Here is a 560-nt window from a genome sequence, read left to right on the forward strand (position 1 = left end):
TGGCCCCCGTTTTAAAATAGATCCGAATGCGCCGTTGCATTCAGTTTCCAGACTGTATGAGCTGGCACTCCCGAATCATACAAGTAACAGGACGCATCCCAGTTGTTGATTGGATATGAAATTCGACCAATGGCAGCCCATAATCCTGCAAAGCGACATGCTAACAAAGTAGTTCAGGCGACTCCTAAGGGTCCCAGACGCGAAATTCTTTTTTTCCCCGAGAGAGTTCTGGATCTCAGTAATGAACTCATTTGCATATAGCCAATCGGAGCAGAGCCACCTTTATCCTTTCTTCCTTTCTAATCAGCACCGTGCATTCTTTAGTCTTTCCCTCTCTACTCACAGACACCAACTTTGCCTTGGTCAATGTTTCTTTTTGTCATTGAGCATTGCGATGGCTGTGAGGTGTGCTAAAAATAACAGCTAAATAAGATTTTTTGGATAAATCTTTTAAATTAAAGTTCATTTGCCAACATCTCAATCAGTGATTTAAAACTGTTTTTCTCTTTTAAATTAACATAAACATTTATTTACATAGGCGCAGGAGTGGTTGTGTGGTA

The sequence above is a fragment of the Octopus bimaculoides genome, chromosome 1, assembly GCF_001194135.2.
Source record: "Octopus bimaculoides isolate UCB-OBI-ISO-001 chromosome 1, ASM119413v2, whole genome shotgun sequence".
Taxonomy (NCBI): domain Eukaryota; kingdom Metazoa; phylum Mollusca; class Cephalopoda; order Octopoda; family Octopodidae; genus Octopus; species Octopus bimaculoides.